Source organism: Tachypleus tridentatus, chromosome 9, assembly GCF_004210375.1.
Source record: "Tachypleus tridentatus isolate NWPU-2018 chromosome 9, ASM421037v1, whole genome shotgun sequence".
NCBI classification, from domain to species: domain Eukaryota; kingdom Metazoa; phylum Arthropoda; class Merostomata; order Xiphosura; family Limulidae; genus Tachypleus; species Tachypleus tridentatus.
The window spans coordinates 139,636,672-139,659,160 of NC_134833.1; the positions used below are offsets into that span (position 1 = coordinate 139,636,672).

The 22,489-nt window shown below is 35.3% G+C and overlaps 1 protein-coding gene across 5 annotated transcripts in view; it reads left to right on the forward strand.

The window, feature by feature from the left end:
* The window catches only part of LOC143226513 (uncharacterized), a 181,747-nt gene that overhangs the window by 72,768 nt on the left and 86,490 nt on the right, over positions 1–22,489 (forward strand). For all 5 annotated transcript variants that reach the window (XM_076457548.1, XM_076457545.1, XM_076457546.1 and 2 more), the window contains one exon: positions 13,442–13,635. The gene's annotated coding sequence lies outside the window, so the exon portion shown is untranslated. The remainder of the gene's footprint in view (positions 1–13,441; positions 13,636–22,489) is intronic.

Below are 22,489 nucleotides of genomic sequence, written 5' to 3' on the forward strand. Positions count from 1 at the left end.
AATACGGCCAGATGTTTTTAAAATATTTAATCAAATATTTAAACAAGGATTTGGGATTATTAAAGCAGCGTATGGCAAACGTTTAGTTTAAAAATTTTCAACTGTATGCTTGTTTTTTTAAGAGTTACTGACACACTCAGTGAAACGCAAAATTTATATTCATAGATTTGAAGAGACATTTTCAACCTGAACGGAATCTTATAACACGTGGGCTAAATGGTCAGCTTTGCGACCTGCAAGATCCAGGTGTAGACGTTCCTTATATTAACAAGAGGAACGTCATCCTACAAGCAAACCCACTACTACAAGGCCAATACTCAGTTCTTTCAACAGAATAATGAGATTGAATTTTACTCTTAATATGTGCCTCAAGCTGAAAATACAACGTGTGTTCAGTGGTATCACGTCTCTAACCCCGGACTCTTCAATCTGCAGCTTAACATCCTAACCACTAGACCTACACTTGTGACACTGTTTCAAAATGTGTTTACCATATAGCAAAGTCACATCGGGCTATCTTCTGAGGTTACCGAGGGTAATCGAATTCCTGATTTTAGCGTTGAAAATTCATAGACTTACCGCTGTACCTCCTGGAGGGAACCTATTTTAAAATGCTCCGAAGTACAGATTTTTCCATGATAATTCCTTTAATTCTTGCTTGTACATATTATGTAGAAACTAGTACAATTAAACGTAGACACTTGATTGGTTGTGCAATACGACGTTTTGAAAATTGTTTATATCACCAGCTTGTGTCATCACATGCAACCCAAAAAAACATTTTTTCTTGTTATATATTCAAACTTATCTCTGATTTTTAGCACCCATATCGACATTATTCATTTATTAGTTTGATATATTTTATTCGGTAGAAAATGAAATAAACTTAGACCCATTGTTCATGACTCTGGACATATAATTGTAAATGACAAACAATGAAATCAATTTTTTTTTTTTTATCTTTCCAAACTGATTCTCGCAGAATATTCTTAGATTAAAAGAAAGACGATCTTTTTAACTCTAAAACTCTCGTTGAATGTTCCAGACATCACACAGAACTCCTGTTGACTGCAGAAGATATGACCAGACGTGGTTTAGAGGCTATCGTGCTGGGAAGCTTGTAAAAAAAAGTTCAAATTTTTATACTGTTACGTATTACAATTTTAAATAATCTGAAACTGAGTTAAATGACAATTTAGATTTATAAGTTAAATAGATGTCGCTATATATTCAACTTATGGTATTTGTCAACAAGATTGATACAGTTTCTTCCTTAATACGAACGTATTTTTATATACAAACAGAAATATAATTTACAATAACGGTTATTGCAAATAATAATCTATGTACAAAAGTTTTACAAACTTACAAACAATATTGAGTCTTCTTTCTGGTCTGGGACTTCCTTGACCTCTTAAGGTTCACGATGAGCGAGTTGATATAGGCACAATTCACTTAACAGGAACGTAACTGGCTCTATAGTGTTCCACCAAGTTTTCTATCGCTAAAGTTATATAATGTTCTCTTAAAACTACTGATGTCCGATGTGAATCCACTACAGTTAAAAAGTTTAATGTTCGAAATACATAAACGTACCTGATCAAATATTTAAAATTTTTGATTAATAAGCGTTAATTACCGTTATAACTTCAGAGGTTTATAGTATACCGACTATAGCAAACCAATAATATATATATATATATATATATATATGCATTGGTTACATTTATAGGCGTGAGGACAATCTCCAGAAATTTCACCCTGCACAACAACATAGTTGAGACACTAGTGTTCACGTAAGCACATCTATTGTTGATTACACTGGGGGAACACTCATTTTGTTGCATTTAAAAAAAGACTTTTCTATAGTCAATTTGAGTGTGTTGATTTCAAATCTGAAGTCGGTTTTTGTCTGCAAGCTACAGATTTTATGCAATTTGACATTTTTATTTATTTTTTAATTTTTCGTTATTATAGGAATAGCAGGCCGAATAGCTGAGGGAATGTTCGGATACGTAATCTTATGTCGGTTTTTCTTCCCAACACCCGTTGTGTTTACCATGCAGAAATAACAGTCAGTTACATGGTTGGTGGGTTCGCGCCAAATCATTGGAACACCAAAAGGCAGACCATTGCGTTTTCCTTTGGTCCAGTCTCGAAGCATTTCCTCACAATTGTGGCACACAACATGAGGAGCCCATTGCTTGTCTTGATCACCAAGATGAACTTCAAAATATGCCTTGTAGGCACGCTTGACGAACGAGGATATGTTACGTCTCTGACGATTGAGTGTGGAGCATCCACATATGTAGCAGAAGGCATCAGGCTTGTTTCTGCAATTATATCTATTTTTGGAAGCCATGTTTGAAACAAAAGAAGAATGATCAAAATATTAGAGCTATCTATATATATATATATGGACGTGAAAATGCTTATACATGGTTTACGCAAGTTCACATTTGTACAATTTCATTAACCTCAAATTGCATACAAACTAGAGCCTGTAGAGAAAAAACTAATTTCAGATTTGAAATCAGCGCCTAAAACCCCTTCAGAATCAGTTAAAATATCCAATGCAACTCAAAGTTACTGAAAAAAGTGTTCCCCAGTGTTATTACATTCGAGAATCTTCTACAATTTTAGTGAATAGGAGGGAATTTTGCATTGCAGATTTAACCTTATAAGTTACGTACATTTCTAAATATAAATTTAATTTAAAGAAACACCGATATTAAAATAGATATATGATAAAAAATCAGTCGCAGAGCACATTATAGTATCGAATCATGCTCAGAACTTTTAAGTTATGGATGAATTAAATGTCCAGTCTGTCTACTAGTCGATAAAGGCAGTGTGTAATGCAAACTGGTTGCCCTTTCTTTCGTTAGTAGTTTTAAATTAAAGCTGATTATACCCTAACCTTGGAGATCTTTGACCTTCGTTTAATGCATGTCTCTTACAAAGTGCTGTTGATGTTCTATATACCATATAATACGAATATATCATTGTCGTCTCTAATACGCTCGTAGACTAAACTTCTCAAACATGTGTAGTAAGCCTACTAACCATACTTAAATTATGTTCGCGCTGTAACCATCGAGCTTAGGGTTTCGAGATACGGAATCGTTTCGCCGTGTTTCAGATGATACTCATCTCAGGACTCGATGATGAGAAGCGAAACATGCCGAAACGTTATCACGTCTCTAAATCTTCAGCAGTTACATCTTGTACAAAACTTGTAAGATGATTATCGTGGGACGTGGTCTGATTTTTGCGTCGTTTTGGAGCTGGCGAGAAGAGTTCGAATCTGTACAATAACTCCAAATATTCGCCGCATTTTAAATTGTGGATGCATTATGAGAATGACAGCCAGTCGTTTTACGTAGATGATAGAAAGTAGGGCGCTGCTGAAGATAGTCTTAGTAGCTTTGTCGTAAAATAGATGTGCAAATAGGCCATATGATGTTTGACAAAACTGTTTTCGTTTTCCACAAAATAACCCGAGACCAATATTGCACTACCTTTTCGTCTGACCTTTCATTTTTTCTCTTATATTTGTATTATAAATTAGTAACAAAGCCATGTGGAAAAAGTGAGATGTGTAACCAAAACTAATCAGTAGCAGAAAAAGCAACAACATAGAAAGCCCATATAAGAGCTGCTAATCGTTTATACGTAGGATATAAACCAATTATTTCGCTTCACATTAAATAAAGTGCAAATAAACAAGGAGTAGCAAGTGAGGAAAATATCAAAACGTTTGACATGTAACACTTGCAAGAGGTAATATGTCCTACGTAGTTGGTTGGTTTTGAATTTCGAGCAAAGCTACACGAGGGCCATCTGCGCTAGCCGTCCCTAATTTAGCAGTGTAAGACTAGAGGAAAGGAAGGAAGCTAGTAATCACCACCCACCGCCAACTCTTGGGCTACTATTTTACCAACGAATACTGGGATTGACCATCACATTATAACGCCCACACGGCTGAAGGGGTGAGCATGTTTGATGCGACGAGGAGTCGAACACGCAACTCTTGGATTACGAGTCGAGTACCTTAACCACCTGGTCATGCCGTGCCCTAAAATGTGAGAACGTTTTCTGCTCATTTCTCCACATTGCAGGCAAGTGTAGTGCACTAAACATGATAGTTTGTTTGTTTGAAGTTAAGCACAAAGCTACATAATGGGCCGTCCACTAAACATGCGCCAGTCAACTTTCGAATTTGCGAACTATCACATCAGTACGTTCTAAATGAGACGACACAATTTTATAATTTCGTTGACAAGAAAGTTATATTGAAAGTATGTTCAGTATAGCTAATCTGATAAAGGTGAAATGAACAAACAAGAAGGACATCTTATCGAATCCTGGGAGAAGAACGAGAAGTAGTGGTCGCTATAGAGCAGGGATGGTACTTTCATAACCAACATGGCAAAATAAATCTATTATAACAATAATCAGTTTTGTCATGTACGCGCACCTTATTATATAAATGTGCATGTGCACAAACTTTTTTCATTTAAGCGGTTATAAATATATTTTAGTAGACATTTTGTATAACAACATATTAAAAGCTTATCCATTTTTTAAAAATATCCACCGTTAGTTCGTAGAATAACATTGTTAGTCGGTTTAAAGATAGTTTTAAGTACGGTAGAGTTTAGCCCGGGACCCGGCATGGCCAAGCGCGTTAAGGCGTGCGACTCGTAATCTGAGGGTCGCGGGTTCGCATCCCCGTCCCGCCAAACATGCTCGCCCTTTTAGCCGTGGGGGCGTTATAATGTGACGGTCAATCGTTGGTAAAAGAGTAGCCCAAGAGTTGGCGGTGGGTGGTGATGACTAGCTGCCTTCCCTCTAGTCTTACACTGCTAAATGTGGGACGGCTAGCACAGATAGCCCTCGAGTAGCTTTGTGCGAAATTCAAAACAAACAAACAAACAGTTTAGCCCGAACTAAATTAAAGAAAAGGCGCACATAAGTTACAGTGTTATTTTATCTCTTTATCAAATACAGCCAATACTTAATAAAGGCTTAACTGACGTTAGGCTTAAGGGAGGTGGACCTATTTGATTTCGGCTTCTGCGGTTACAATCCAACGATTTTAGAATTGTGTTATTCTAGACTTTTATTATTCTAGAAAGCACTGTTGTAATAAATATATTAATTTGACTACAGATGTGTTACGGGCTTATAGAATTTGAAACCCATTTTTTTTCTTTTATTGAAGATATACGCAAATATAGTGAATATTTACATAATGTATCGGAAAGACATATTCGTGTCTTAACTGGTAAAAGTAGGCCGTGAAGTAAATAACATACTAAGACTATTTGTATTTTGCTGTAATATTCAGCTTTTCATTTTTCAAGCCCCCTGCTAGTACAGCGGTAAGTCTACGGATTTACAACGCTAAAATCAGGGGTTCGATTCCCCTCGGTGGGCTCAGCAGATAACCCAATGTGGCTTTGCTATAAGAAAACACACATACATTTTTCAAGTGAAAATTCCCAAAGATTTAACAACGTGCCCAAAATGTTTCGTGTACTATCGTAAAACGGAGTCAGTTTTAGCCCTTTTCAGTTTTAAATGTTAAAATTTAACCTTCAAACTGTTGAACACTGTACCATTCACTACCGGTCCACATGTTTAAAAAATAATAATGTTTTGCCAATTACGACTCTCACTGTAAAAATGTAATAAAAAAACTGTGTGAAATTAGTGGGATTAATTGCTGCTATACTGATCTTATTTTTGTTTAAATCCACCTGTGCATGTTTCTTACTAGAGATCTTATAACTAACGTAAGACATGAACTTATGAACTATTTTCTAAACATTTTTAAAATCAATTGTTAATTCGTCACATTATTTATCGCAAAAGAAAAACCTCTAACATTTGGAGATAGTGTTCGTGAGTGTGAGAATGGGGATAAGATTAATAGAGAGTGAAAGGCGCGTGCAAATTAAATAGGAGAGTTGATGACACTTAGTAGAATACGCGGCAACAAACTGTTGTGGAGACGCAAGTGTACAGGATGACATTTCAAAAGTCTTCCGCCTATCGTAAACAATCTATCAAAATAAATATAAACAGAAGAGTTATTTTGCTTGTAACACTTTCCAAAGTTGTTAGATCATTTGGATTGTTGACTGTCAAGTTTATGGATAGAACTCATCCCAACCATTTTCATATGTGATCTTTTCATGCTGAAAGAAAGTCGTTATTTTGTAATAGACCCTTTGACATGAGGAACAAGTCGATTTGATAAGCCACAGTAGGACAGTTAAAGAATATTGTTTTTTTCTAAAATACAGATAAAAAATGGTCGTGTTTAAACAAACTGGACGTGAATAGGACAAGTAAACACATAATCGGTTTAATATGTATTTCCCCTTCAAACTGATGTCCAGTGAACGGTAAAACATCTTTTCCTTACGTCAGTAAAACTTGTTTATTTTGGACAAAACAACATTATCAAAAAAGAAGTATATATAAATCAAACCTTTATTCCGGCTAAGCTGGCATGTTCTACGCTACTCTGAGCGAAGCAGTGATTTACCACTAAATAGGCGGGTGTCATTTGGAACTTTTACAAAATTTGATCGCATAAAAAGTATCCCCTCCCAAAAAATAGTTACATTTATATGTCTGTTTACTTGTTAATATTATTTCTTCAGAAGTCCAATTGTCGCTATAGTTAGCATGCTTGACTCCTGAATCTGAAGATTTCTGGTTCGAGAACCGTTATTGTAAACCCGTGCTTCGCAGTTTAGGGCCTTGGATGCTTTCTCTACAAAAGTGATGGTGAATTGTCACAGTTCAATCAGATAAAATTGGTCCAGAAAGTTCGTAGTGCATGTTAGTGACCATCGATTTCTCCGTAGTCTGTAACTTCATAATCAGGTGGTACTCACTTAACTTTTTGCGAAAATTCCAAAAGCAGCTTTTGAATAATTATTCATACATATTATTTCACAAGTTAAATGAGAGTCTTGGTCAGATCATCCACTCTGAGATATTTGTATTACTTGAATAATCTGCTTCATTCCAGTCAATTGTAGATAGAACTCCACTTACTGTACGTTCTGATGTTTGTAGCACGAGAAATTGAAGAAAAAAATACTTAAGAAGGCCCAACAAACTAGGATTACACAGTTGTTTAAGTGAAGCGGTATCCACCATTATGTCTATTGGTAAAGAAAAAAATATCGGCATGGCATTCCAGCATAATCTATATATATATATATACTACTGTAATCACCCTACCCACAACTTTTTGGATATACACGAAAATGCGATTTACGTATGTTTCACCTCATGCCAAACACTGACCCCTACTGGTAGTTAGAGCGCTTGACTCGTAATCTGAGGGTCGCGGGCTCGAATCTCCGTCACATCAGACATGCCCGCCTTTTCATCCGTGGGAGCGTTATAATATTACGGTTAATCCCATTATTCGTTGGTAAAAGGGTAGCTCAAACGTTGACGGTGGGTGGTGATGACTAACTGCCTTCCCTCTGGTCTTGAACTACTAAATTAGAGACGGCTAGCGCAGATAGCCCTCGTGTAGCTTTGCGCGAAATTAAAAAAAAAACAAACAAACTGCGTCGTTTTCTACCTGTATATCTTAATGGTGGACAAATAAGATCTGTTGTGCAAAAATATCTTAAACAAAAGCGATGTATACCATTTCCGGTTTATTCTTGCCAGGAATCGAGGTCACGTGCATGTTTGGCATTGTCGTTAATATGCACGTGAAAATTTTCCATGAGCAAAAAAACAACGATTCTGTACAATAAAGTGGTATTAAATATAGTAATGTGAGCTGAAATAACATAACCAAAGAAGACAAACCGATCGCTTTCTTTCATCGTGTTTCTTATTGATTATAATTTATAAAATACAGTGTAATATGTTTTTGGCTTAGGAATATTTAAATAGTTATATAACTAATGATTTATATTTAAAGAATCATCTTGGATTGCAGTTTTTACTCAAGTATTGAAAAGTTAAATTCCCGTATTGTATATAAAAAACTGTGTATCTATTATTATAATACTCACTTTTATCTGTTCTGAAAATACGACGGATGTAAATATTCTTCAGTGGGTGTTTTGTACAACAACGTATTAAAAGTTTATCAAAGTTTTTGTTTTAAAAAGTCTAACATTATGTTCTAGAATAATATTGTATCTTTATTGATTAATAGTACTAAGCACGGTAAAGTTTAGGCCTAATAAACTAAAGCAAAAAAACAAACAGAAGTTGTAGTTTAATTTTTAAACGAATGTTGGCCCTACTTAATAAAGGCTTAACTATTGTCAGTCCTAATACAAGTAGGCTAACTGATTTTGTTGTCTGCAATTAGAATTCTTTTGTATTATTCTAAAAATCTTGTATTGAAAGAATATTTACGTTATTCACGATTATGAGAAACTTACTTGAAGTAAAAAATTGTTCTAAAGACTGCTGGTAAAGGTGTTAAGAACTTTAATTAAAGTACAGAATAACGTTTCGACCTTCTTACTAAGGGTCATACTTAAGGTTAACAAACCCCGTAACGGCCAGTTTCAAACTGTCTTTTTTAACCTGAAGATGACCCTTAGTAAGAAGGTCGAAACGTTATTCTGTACTTCGTTTTAATTAAAGGTTTTAAACCCATACCAGTCATCTTTAGAATACAGGATTTAAGTTGGTTTGAAGTTAAAAACGAAGCTACACAATGTGCTGTCTGTGTTTAGCCCACCATGGGTATTGAAACCTTGTTTCCAGCGTTGTAAGTTCACACACATACCGTTGTGTCACTGAGAGGCGTATTTAAAACAGCATTGTGACAATAAATGTACTAATTTCACCTCAAATGTTTTGCACGTGCAATAAAATCCCAAAGCTGGTACTTTATGGTCAGGTTCCTCTAATCTTCTTGGGGGGGGGGGTGAAAACTGCCACTCTCAACTCCCACTGATTAGCTTGAGGGCTTATGCACAGTGGGAGGTCCATTGTATAACTTGAGAAGTTTCTAACTCAGCTTAACGTAAATCTCTTTATCTTGTTGATTATGCAACATATCCACATATGGTCACCTCTCACATAGTAACGTTCTTAAAAAGTAGCTTGCTTAGATCATTAGTTGATATCATGATACGTAATGATTGACACTCGTCTTTGTAAAAAATTATATTGATATTATTTTAAAAGAATGAAACACTAATGATGAGGGACGTGCCATCTAAAACAATAAATTATTACATAATTATTAGTGTTATAACACGCATGTCGCTTAGCAACGCCCAAAAATATTTGAAACTAGACATACAATAATCCTGAAAATAATATTAAAGTAGGTAGGCAACCTTAAACTTCTATGATCAGGTCGCTAGGGCGCTCGACTAGTAAGCTAAGGGTCACGGGTTCGAATCCCCGTCACACCAAACATGCTCGCCCTTTTAGCCTTGGGGGCTTATAATGTGAGGGTCAATCCTAATATTTTTTGGTAAAAGAGCTGGTGGTGGGTGGTGGTGACTAGGTGTCTTTCCTTTAGTTTTTACACTGCTATATTAGGAACATCTAGCGCGGATAATCCTCGTGTAGTTTTGCGCGAAATTCAAAACAAATAAACCTTAAACTTTTTTAAGACACTCGCACAAAGTTACACGAGGGTTATTTTCGTTAGATACCTTTAGTTTAAAACTGATAGGTGAAAGGGAAGAGAGCACCACCCATCACTAATGCTTGGGTTTCTTTTGTTAAATTGTATAATAGGTATGACCTTCACCTTTATATAAAATGTAACCTTGACCCAAAACGTACGGAGCGTGATTTATTTGTTGATTTATTTCTAAAATCATTTTTGCAGTAACTGAACTAATGAACTTACAAATACATAATCCGGAACGTTAACCTCTGGACTCCGCTGAGCTCAACTTTCTTAATTCAGCTACAGCTAGTAGGATGTTTGTATAACCATCTACTTCAAACTTCTATTAGTAGCAAAACAGGATTATTGTACCGAGGAAAGTTTTTGATAAGGTAAGTCGAGGTGAAGGTCATTTAACGGCATAGTGGTTCTTACAAGCTCTCTGCAAGTGCACTTATTAATGTCAAAAGCCAAGATCAGAGGTTAAATGTAACGATAATATTGACAAAATAGCAAGTTGTTTACAAGGATCTACGATCGATATCATATGTATTAGTGGCACCAGTGGTGGCGAGGTCAAAGTTCATAGGTTTGAGACCTACAGGAGGGTCAGGTACTCTTCGTCCTTCCTTTCCAGTTGCAATCTTTCTTTCTTTTTTACTGATTTTTGTACAGGTAATATGTCACTTGAAAGTTGTTTACTTGCCGTTAATATGTCTAAGTGGTTGATGGTTTTATTTAAATACCCTTTTTTGGCGTGTTCGTGACGGATATTATAAACTTGTAAATACAGCCTAATGGTTTTAATAAAATACCCTTGTCTGACTTATTCGTGACGGAATGAGGATACTATTAATTGGTAAATGCAGCCTAATGGTTTTATTAAAATACCCTTGTCTGACTTATTCGTGACGGAATGAGGATACTATTAACTTATTAATGCAGCGTAGCGATTTTGTTATTTTATTAAAATATCATTTTCTGACGTGTTAACTTGTAAATGAAGACTAAGCTTCTCTTTGTATGACGTAAAGTCTTGTGCACATAATACGGTTGCTCTTGTACACATGAAGTTACACTGATAATCGTATTTTAGCTTATAAAACCGTTTTACAATAATACTCTGAATATGTAGAGCAACTTAATTAGCAGTAGGTGGCCTTTGAGGATACTTGTAACAGATATTTACAGAAAGAGCTGCGAATTCAACACAATTTGTTCATCCTGACCGAATTCTTGATAACAGTATGTTTTTCACTATTGGTACCTTTATGTATTTTTACTACACAAACAGAAGCATGGTGTCCTATTTTTTGTTACGAAGGTAGTAGTTAATACGACTGTTATTTTCATTGTTATATACGTTTCTGTCGTTTCATGGATAAAGTACTGTGATGAAACACGCCATGTTAGTCTGCGGCTTATAACACACACAGAAAATCGAATTTTTGTAACCGCGGTGGATATAGCACGGATAGCACATTGTGTTTAACAATAACCAAATCTAACCATTGTACTACTATTTAGTGCGTTTGACTCGACATTTCATCCATCGGAGCGTTATAATGTAACGATCAGTTCCACTGTTTGTTGTAAAAGAGCATTTGAAGAGCTGGTGGTAACTGGTGCTGAGTAATTGCCCACTTTATAGTCTATCACTTCTTGAAAACGAAAGATAACTAACACAGATAATCCTCAAATAGCTTTATGCGAAATTCAATAAGCAAGTAACTATACAGCAACGCCTTCCTCTTGTTGACCCTCCCCAGTAAGACAGCGATACGTCTGCAGATTACAAAGCGAGTTTCGACACTCGTGTTGGGCAGAGCCACAGAAAGCCCATTGTATGGCTTTGTACTTGACTTCAACCAACTAATGTTGGTTTGAAATATTTATGTTTGAAATTAAAAGTTAAAAGTTGGTTGACTTGTTGAACAACGTCGTAGGGCACATAATAAAGTCTTCGGTAAATTTTTTTTTGCCATTTTATATATCATTGGTATTTAGTTCTGAAATCACTAATTTGTAAAAACCAAAACCAAAACCAAAAATGATATTAATTTAATAACAACGTTAACGTCGTTGCTTCAAAACTTAAATCACACACACGTGATCACTTGTAACGTATTTATTATTGATAACTACAACATATAAAATAGTGTAAACGTAGGGGATATTTAATTTATTGTGGAATATCCTTCGCATACGTAAGTATTAGTTAACTAAAAACAACTGCTCTTTGTTGGTTGGACGAATATATGCAGGTGTTACTATGTGGAACATATTTGAAAGTTTTTTGAATTACGAAACAATGCAATTTTTGCCTTGTGAAAAAATAACGATTCAGAAGCTATAGGTAGCCAAAGTAGGCTGGCTCAAGCTATAGGTAGCCAAAGTAGGCTGGCTGAAGCTATAGGTAGCCAAAGTAGACTGGCTGAAGCTATAGGTAGCCAAAGTAGACTGGCTCAAGCTATAGGTAGCCAAAGTAGGCTGGCTGAAGCTATAGGTAGCCAAAGTAGACTGGCTGAAGCTATAGGTAGCCAAAGTAGGCTGGCTAAAGCTATAGGTAGCCAAAGTAGGCTGGCTGTGTGTTATTCGGTACAGAACACTCATCTTGAAAGCTCAAACCATCTCTCCCCCCTCCAGTTTACCCCTTATTAAATATTTTAAAATCTTCTAAACCTGATCATTCTTATTTGCTAATTGAAAATATTTACAAATAATAAAGTTCACTAGTCTGATATTAACGTTAAAATACACATTATTCGTATAAAACATACATATAATAAGGTTATTCTAATTATTAAATTTATCCCTAAGTTTACTGTGGTGTCATTACCGGTGGGATAATATATTAAATCATATTGAGCAACAACCTTTGTAACTGTTACAACAACCAGTGTAATGGAGTGACACTTTAAAATCGTGTGAAATTACTCATGTTTTTACGTAAATCATATAAGGAGAACGCCTCTCCCCCAGTAGTAATTAGTACAAGTAATTATCGAAGAGTTAGAGAAAGAATCAGGAGATTTTGAAATCTGGTGGAATTTATTAACGTCAGTATGTTTTTGTCTGGCACTGGATTGTACTCTAGCCTAACAGAACATACAATAAAAACGTAAAGCTTGTACTCTCAGGTTCCTCTAATTTTCTTGGGTGTGGAAATTGTCCCCCTCCTCCCAGTGATTTAGCTTGAGGGAATATATTGCTACAGTTCCACGTTTAATACCCTCGATTGGCACAGCACAGATAGGTTAGTGTACACCATTCTGTTTAAAAAACAATTATCAGACGCCTCTCCTTCACGTACACGTATACTGCATAATTAGTGAGCTTATTTTAAATGTGTTTATGTGATTCGTTTATTGCTAGGGTTTCTGTAAACAACAAAATCGTGGACACACTAGCAACATGTGGTTTAAATATTTTAGAATAATGTGTTTTTAAAGTTGATGTTTTCATGGATCCCTATAGGCATTTTAAGATTGATCCAAAATCTTGTTGATTGGTATACTTGATTAATTAGGTAAATCAATCGTATTTATACTATCACGTCAAAAAATATACTGTTTGTGTGAAAGGTACTGGTGGTGAAATTATATGAAGATAAAGAATTATATTACCACAGAAATGTTTGGTAAGAAAACATGTAAAAAAGAAACAAAAAATATATAAAAGCATGCTTGTTTAAAAATATATGTTTAGCTGTGTAGTATCCCTAAATGTCGAAACCGCGACTTCAGCTGGTTGTAACTAAAAAATATGTGCCTGTCTTAGCTAACGTACTTTTCTTTCTCGTAGGAACAACTTCTCGGCTGATCGCTCTGTAGCCATAAGTCCAATTGAAACAAGCCATCCTATTGGATAGCCATTTTGAATGACGCATTGTAAGTGGTGCACCTTTCTCGAGGCGAAGAGGCCAGAGTCTAGTGGGAAGGCTACACGTACACGGCTGGTGCTCTTCGCTCCAACCTCGATGGGATGCTCTTAAACACGTAAGTACTGCTCTAAACAGACAAATTCGAAAATTTATCGTTAAATAATTTCAGTAATTAATTTGGTGTCATTGCTTATCACGTAGAAATCAAACTGGCTGTGAGAAAAGTATTCAAATGAGCAGGAAATGACGAAAGCTCCGAGGCGTTAAGCGCTAGTACTGTATACGTGTACATTGACAGCATTTCCCCGCACGGTAGCGCGCAGGACGTGCGCGCACTTAACAAGGTCTATCGTGGGAAGTGAATGAACGAATCGTCCGCTTATTTTTCTGTTCCTACTCTGGTTTGAATTTTGTTTAACAAAATCCTTACATCTATTTTTTTCTGCTGTCAGAATGGGCATGTGTTCCAGAAAATTCGCCAATGTTACACATCAACAGGAAATGGACCAAGTTAAATATTTTCTCCAGGTTAAAGAAATTGTTAGACACGACTACAATCGTTTACTTTTGTTCTGTCTCCATAACGTTCTAATATAGAATCAAACTTCAATGGCAAGTTTTTTTGTAAATCAAAAATTTTATGCAAGTATTGATAAAAGAAAAATATCCACAAGATTAGCCTGTTTTCTCATACGTTCAAGCATTTGACCCATTCTTTGGAACATCTCTGTCAGAGACTGACCACTAGGGTCGCTGGATACCATTTCTCACAACTAACTGTTTAAAAACTGGTTGAGTTAGCCATTCTGCTTGTTTGTACGCCGATCGATCGATTTATTTACTTATTTATTTACATATATTTGAGGTATATTTTAAATTAATCAGTTAATAAAGCGTTAAAAAAGACAACCCTGTGATAAAGTGAAAGCAGTTGAACAAAAATATAGGACAAAGTGCTATTGAAAACAAAACAAAGGCACTATCTACCACATGAGGCATTCGAAAATGTATTTTGATTTTAGGCCTAATTAGGCCCTTATTTCCTTGTTGCTACTACTTTTTGTGGCTTGACACTTAATCTGTCCATTTAAATAAAAGTATAGAACTTTATCATTGCGAAAACAGGATACGTAACACAGCATAGAAACATCTTCACTTTTCTACTTTTATGTAATAAAAATAATTTTTTCAAGTTATGTCGGAATTTTCAAGTCTTTTTCAATTAACACAAGCGACGTAAGGACGAGCCTCAAACAAAGCCACACTAACCAGTTTGAGACCGACCGCTCTTCGATCGGTTTCTAGTTCCATCACTACACGCCAGTCGATCGTGGAGATTGTTCATCAAAAGGTGATCTGTTGGTCGACGGTGAATGTTTTTCTTTTTTATTCCTGTGTGTGTGTCACATCCCACTATTAGTAGTTACAAGTCGATAACGATGAAACAAGTTAATCTGTTATTTTAACGCCTTCAAATTCGTACATAGTTATTTATCACTGTTGCTTCTAGCTGATTTTTAAGCTGAAGTTTGACACATTAAAACGGTAATTCTGATTGTGTTTTGTATCAACCGAATGGACAGTTTCTTTGCATTTTGCGACAGCTTCTCTCAGACGTATAAAGATATTTGAGATTTTTTTACATGAAAATAAAGCTTTAGTTTCTTACGTGAAATTCTGTACAGAACAGGTTATTTTTCGATAGAGTATGCTGTTATACATGAGGAAGAGAAAATGTCACGCGATAATCGTGAACCTGATTTAGAATGATCTGTTTGGCAGCGTTTCTTGCGATAACTCGTGAGCTGCTGACCCAGAGTGATAAATCTGGGGACTTGTCATGCAACAAATCTTGAACAGCTGACCTAGAATGATAAATATGGTGACTTGTCATTCGCTAATTTGTTTATTGTTGACCCAGAATGATAAATATGATGACATGCCATTCGATAATTTGTTTATTGTTGACCAAGAGTGATACATATGGTTACGTGTTATTCGATAACTTCGTTATTGTTAACCCAGTGTGATAAATATAGTGACTTGTTATTCGATAATTTGTTTACTGTTGACCCAGAATGATAAATATGTTGACTTGTCATTCGATAATTCGTGAAATGTGACCTAGAATGATAAATATGGTAATATGTCGTTCACGAATTGGTTTATTGTAGACCAAGAATGATAAATATGATGACTTGTCGTTCGATAATTTGTTGATTGTTGACCAAGAGTGATAAATATAGTGACTTGTCATTCATTAATTTGTTTATTGTTGACCAATAGTGATTTATATGGTTACGTGTTATTCGTTAATTTGTTTATTGTTGACCCAGTGTGATGAATATAGTGACTTATTATTCGATAATTTGTTTACTGTTGACCCAGAATGATACATATGGTGACTTGTCATTCGATAATTTGCTTACTGTTGACCGTGAATGATAAATATGGTGACTTGTCATTCGATAACTCGTGAAATGTTGACCTAGAATGATAAATATGGTGATATATCGTTCGATAATTTGTTTATTGTCGACCCAGAATGATAAATATGGTGACTTTTCTTTCGATAATTTGTTTATTGTTGATCTAGAATGATAAATATGGTGACATATCGTACGATAATTTGTTTATTGTTGACCCAGAATGATAAATATGGTGACATTTCTTTCGATAATTTATTTATTGTTGACCTAGTGTGATAAATATGGTGACATCTCGTTCGATAATTTGTTTACTTTTAATCAGAATTATAAATATGGTGATGTTTCGTTCGATAATTCGTTTACTTTTAATTAGAATGATAAATATGGTGAGTTGTCATTCGATAATTCATGAAATGCTGACCCAGGATGATAATTATTATACGTGAAGAAAGGTTTTGAATATTCTGTAAGCACAACGTCAGTATGCACAAGTGAAAAAATACTGTGCTGAGTTCCATCAGTGTTTGTTAGAACTGACAACATGATGTAATTATTTTATAATCGCATCAATATCGAATAAATATTCTTCAGACTTTTATTTATCGGTTGCGTTTTGCAGCATTGGTTGTTTCTGATACTGTCTTACGTGCTCTCCAGATACACTTTGGTCTTTTATAATTTATCATCTACGGTGTACATAGGTGTTCTGGTCCTAATATAGTTAGGTTTGTTCGCACCTTTCAGTCCTCTTTTCTTTATACGTATCCGAGTTTCTTGTTCAATCGAAACCAATTTTCCTTTCACAGTGATATAGGATGACGTGAAGATCTTCATAAGGTAGTGGAGGTTGGATCCCCGTGTTCTGTGTAAACTAAACGTCAATACGTGTGTGTATCTGTTTCTTGTACTTTTCCACATTTATTGATAAATCAACACCCAGTGTTACATAGTCAAACAAGATGACATGAGAAAGGTCATGTGGGGGTGAAGGTTTAATCGCCCCCATCAAATTTTGTATCTAATTTTGCAAAACAAACAAGCTACCAAATGAACACAACTTGACACAGTGACACAGAATGACAAGAGAAAGGTCATCGGTGGGGAATGCTGGTTCCCATCCGTTCTAATTTCATATTGACAGAATTATTGAAAACAGTCTGTCTTTTCACTATTGGTACCTTTATATATTTCTATTGCATTTTTAATGTTTATTATGTTAAGAGGAAAAATACAAGTACGGTTTCATATCCTTTGCTACAAATGAGTTTTTATTTCACCAGTCCAACGGACTGATACTCCAGCTAGTTAAGGAATATGGTCCAGTTGAAAATGGCACTGTAACTTAAAGAAGAAAGAAAGTGAACTGCAGTGTAGACGTAATCTGAGATAACACTACGACTGTAGCATAAGTAAAAGATAACATTTACAGTTGAATTTGTTTTACAGCTTTATGGGGGGTGGTAATTAGAGTGATTTCTTCAATTGGACTTAAAATCGCAGGACAATTTTACTTGTTGTTTTAACATAGAAATTTCCATCTTACCTAAATAACCGTTCCTCGAGGTGTGCAAGTATATAATCAGTTAAACCACATGTCCGAAAACTTCTGCTAGCAATAAAGGTAATTGTGATTCTTAAGCTCTACTAGAAGAATTTGTTTGTTTGTTTGTTTTGAATTTCGCACAAAGCTACTCGAGGGCTATCTGTGCTAGCCGTCCCTAATTTAGCAGTGTAAGACTAGAGGGAAGGCAGCTAGTCATCATCACCCACCGCCAACTCTTGGGGTACTCTTTTACAAACGAATAGTGGGATTGACCGTCACATTATAACGCCCCCACGGCTGGTAGGACGAGCATGTTTGGCGCGAACCCGCGACCCTCAGATTACGAAGCGCACGCCTTAACGCGCTAGGCCATGCCGGGCCCTACTAGAAGAGAAAATGGAGAAAAGTTTGAAGGAACTGAAGCATACATATACCTAAAGCAGTTTGTGATGTGGTAGAATGTGTTGAGAGGTTGAAAGGCTAAATACATTACAAGTAAAGCTTCCATTGTTTTATACACGAACTCGCACATTATGTTTCTTCTATCAGATTAAAGATAGTGATAGCAAAATATGATTGGAGTTCGATCTCTTAGATTGTTATCAAAACGTATGTGGAGTTTAATACGTCGACCATAGTGTGCTACAATCACTGGTGTCAGAACTCGGTTGTAGTACTCGTTATAAAAATACAGTATTCATCACTTAATTCGAAACACAGCATGAAGTTTGTGAACTTTATATAAAAGATGGAAAGAGAAATGAATAAATACACATTGTATTAAGATATAACCAGAATATAACGAAAGCGAATAAAAAAGCAAACAATTAGGTAGAAGAGAGAAATGTTACAGATAGTATACAGAAATAGGGAAGAGAAAAAAAATGATAGAGACAATCAACAGTGAGTGAGAGTGAAATATAAGTATAGATAACTTAGAAGGAGTAAACAGAACTTAGAGATAGAATATACAGAGAGAAGCAGAAACATGGGAATAAATTACACAGAAAGGTAGAGAGATAGACAAACAGTCGGAGATAACCCACAGAATGAATGGAGAAGGAAGAACAGAATATTGAAGATAATTCACAGAGAGAGATAGAAGCGATCAGAATTTATCCAATAGTGATGGAGATACAACTTTCTATTAGAGACAACCCAGGGAAAAATGCAACAATACAACGACTTTGCTAAGAAAAGCGAGTTAACACGAATGATGTTTAGATTTCGTGATGACATGTGCCCGGCAACGGTCAATTGCAAACTATCTTTGTTAACCTGAAGATGACCTAAGGAGGTCGAAACGTTGTTCTGTACTTTATTTTAATTAAAGTTTTTATTCCCATACCAGCCGTCTTGAGAATACAGATGTTCATATTTGGCTGTCTTTCTCAATGCACATTTAGGCGTCAGTGAAATGTTTCCCATGCTTGTATACGAGCATATATCTTAATCAAGATTGAAACTAGTTTTCTATTGTTCAGGCCAAAGTGTGTTGGCCAAGTTTTAAGGGCCTTTTACTTTGTGTTGGACACTTCATGCGTGGATAGTTTTCCTTGTTTCGAACAACATGAGCACAGTATGTAAAGTAACAAATATCGAGATATATACATATAAATTTCAATAAAATGAAATTTAAGATTTAAAAATTGCCGAACAATCGTCTACAATATGGCGAGGACAAACTTCGAATTAGCAGTTAGATGAAATATTCTATTTTACTAAAAAAACTACCCAAATCTTGAGCCTGTGATCTGTCCTTTAACCCTATAGTACAGATGGTTATGGTTAAATATTAGAGCCGTGTGTGTGTTTTAATAAAGTAAAGCCACATCGGGCTATCTGCTGTGTCTACCGAGGGAAATCGAACCCCTGGTATTAGCGTTGTAAGTCCGAAGACTTAACCATTGTCCCAGCGGGGGACATTAGAGCTGTGACCTGGCCGTTTAGCTCTATAGTATAAATAGCAGACGTGTGATATGACTTTTAACATTATATAATGGATGGCTATAAATTACACCTGTGACTTTATTTTGTAATGTCGTTCAAGATGAAAGTGACACACACTTCAGATTGTAAAGTGAACCCTAAAAATACACGTTGTCGCAGCAGTCATGTCTTACAATTCGATCAAGACTTCAAGTTTTCTCTCATCTTATTGTGTAAAGTTTTGAATAAATAAGTAATCCATTGTGCTACAAATGTGTAACTATTGAAAGTGTAATCTGTTGAATGTGGCGACGAATGGAAGTTCTTAGACTAAACGTTTGGTGTATGATACTTCGCAGTACTATAGCTAACAAATTTTAACATTTATTCCAACCACCAAGCCTGATGAAAATTGGTGTTGGACAATAAAACGAAACGTCTGGAAAAACAGTTGACAGCTTACAACGAAGCATCTAGGTAAAACACTTTTCCAGGAATTTCTTCTAAGTCCAGTTAAAGAGAAATAACCAACATGTAAGTGAAAGTAAATTGAATAACTTGGTATAACATGTCAACACACTTCATCTGCCATACTACATATCAACGAGGCCTTTCAGTCAATAACAGGATTTTTTTTATTTACAAACCTCTTGAAGAGGCCTCATAATCACATATATTACATACAAAACAAGTACAAAAATCAAATACACAGTTATATACAATTGAATGTACGTAATACTATCTGTTATTGCTCATATTAAAGAACACACAATAATGTAACGTTGTGAACAAGGACGAACAAGTTTATAATAAAATTGAAAGGAAGAATTGACATCATTATGAATAACATACCTGGAATAATAAAAACTTAGTCAATACCAGGACCTATCAGACCGATTTGGGTACAACAGAAAGGATAGTGGTCTAAACGCCATTTATATCGTCCGATTTCATGAAAAACAATTGTTATGGTGAACCAGATTAAAGAAGTGAATTGTAATTATTATCAGTTTCTATTTTAGTCGCTTACATTCGTAGAGTAATAATTAACAATACAGTATTGTGTATATATTTAGTTTTACCACTGCTTACTTGTTATTAGTTTATTTTGTATGACTTTACCGCTGTTCATTTGATCACCCGTTTTAACTCGGGTCATGATGGGTGTAATTTTTTACATAACTGTTGTTCCTTATCGTTTTTGCAACTTTCTACTGATGAAGTGTGGGTTTGTTTTCATAGGTAAACAGCGATAAAACTTGGAATAAAGAAGCTACTTGAAGTGACTATGTAACTATAATTTTTTTAATAGAGCTTTGTGGCACGAAATGTAAAATTATTTGTAGCTGAGTTTTAAAACTTCGTGTTGCAAAGTAGTAAGTACACAAATACAACTTTAGCTCTGTTTGAAACTTATCCAGAGCTGTTTGTGTACATCTGGTCATGTCTGTTTCCTGTAGTAGGAGGTATTGAAAATCCTGTTCTCAGAAGGAATTGGGTGGCAGAATTAGCTTTAGCTCCTGGGCTTTTTACGAAGTGAAACATTATCCGCTCTTTCGGGCTTGTGTTTTGATTATTGGGTCATTTATACATGGGATATTTAGTTCAAGGACAAGTACACCCCACCTGCCAGACGCTAGATTGTAGTAATGTTGTACTAATAACAACCGGTCAATTTACAGCTGTAGGTTTTCTAGGATTTTCAATTTTTAAAATTCACTTTACGATGAAGTAACACCACATTTTAACACGAGGTGTGTGTGTGTTTTCTTATAGCAATGCCACAATGAGCTATCTGCTGAGCCCATCGATAGGAATCGAACCCCTGATTTTAGCGTTGTAAACCCGTAGACTTGCCGCTGTACCAGTGGCGGACGACACGAGTTGGTAGTAATATTACAGTTATAACAAGCAGTAAATATGCGGTTACAGGGTTTCCTAAACGCTTAATTTTTTTAAATTCACTTTACCATGAAGTAACGCCACACTTTTGACACCAGGTGGTAGTAATATTACCACTTAAGACAAACAGTAACTAGAAAGTAGTTGTCCCAACGCGATCTGTTTCCATAAAGCAACTTATCGTACATTACTTTCGTATCGGAGTTGTTTAAAATTAAAAAGAAGACCTGGGTACAACCGGAACTTTTTAACTAAATAGTAATGATAACATAACATTAATAAAAAAAAAAAAAACCCATCGTTTATGAGCTTGGGTATATCAAATGACTGTAAATCTTTGGCATTTTATTAACGATAAAATTTATTGGGTTTTTCTAAGTTGTGCGGCAAGCTCAAATGTAAACGGCAAAATTTAATGGATTTGCTCAAATTTTTACAGTACTGACTTGGACTTGTTGAAGTTTAGCTGTTAGAATTTCTTGAAGATTATATTTCATGTGACGTAGATCTGGTCAAGCGACAAAGCCCACTGACATGTATATCGTTAATATACAAGCTAGAATATGTTATTTAGCTTCTTGAAACAGTTGTTAACGATTGTAAAAATATGAGTGTACCGGTTTGCGACGCTGCATGTTACAGTTTATACACTGAATACTTCGAGGTCCTTTCACTTCTTATACTCAAGAAATTTGTAAGTTGACCCGTCATTTTATAAATGTCACTAACAAGGTAAATTGACAAGTTGACCTAGATATTTCCAGATTTATTAACAGTTTCTACTACTTTAATTTTATGAAATGTACGTGCCAGTTTATGAAATGTACGTGTCAATTTATGAAATGTACGTGCCAGTTTATGAAATGTACATAATTTACAAACGTAACTTCGTTTTATTGTACAAACGCCGATTTGCTACTGATACACACGTCAGTTTATTAGTTGTCTGCGTGACAACTATAAATGTTACTACCATTTCTAAACTAAGCAAGCATATAAACTTGTACTTTTTACTTGTTTCAGTTAATGCATATAAAATACAAACACTTACATTGTGAAAACGTCTTAGTAACTGTGTTTAATCATTATTAATTCACGTTGTGAGACTAAAAATTAATCAATGATGTTTCTTTACGAAAGGCGTGAGAACTTGGGACGCCTCACAA